Raw genomic sequence first — 387 nt, 5'->3', positions numbered from 1 at the left:
CCTCCTCCCCGCCCACCCAGGGTTGCCCACCAGCCCCTGCTGTCGGCAGGACTCACCCCACGAAGAGCCGCTCGCTGCGGGCGGTGGGCATGGGGGTGGGGAAGACCAGGAGGATCTTCATGGTGAGTGGAGACAGACGAGCCTCAGACCCCGAGGGCATCTGCTGCAGGGGCACCCATGGACCTTGTCACCGAGGTCTCACCAAGGCCACATCTGCTGGCCCCGCGGAGCAGGCAGTGACAAACGGCTCAGCCAGGAACAGCTCCGGGAAGTCCAAACACCTGCTTGATTTGGTGAAGTCAAGAGCAGCCAAACCAGGGAGGATCTGGTGACGTCCTCCTCCGCTCGGCCGGGGAGGTCGCATGCCAATAGCTTCGAGCGGGGAGG

Source organism: Buceros rhinoceros, unplaced genomic scaffold (genome assembly GCF_000710305.1).
Source record: "Buceros rhinoceros silvestris isolate BGI_N320 unplaced genomic scaffold, ASM71030v1 scaffold5791, whole genome shotgun sequence".
Taxonomy (NCBI): domain Eukaryota; kingdom Metazoa; phylum Chordata; class Aves; order Bucerotiformes; family Bucerotidae; genus Buceros; species Buceros rhinoceros.
The sequence above is the reverse complement of the archived record's forward strand: the minus strand, read 5'-3'. Positions refer to the sequence as shown.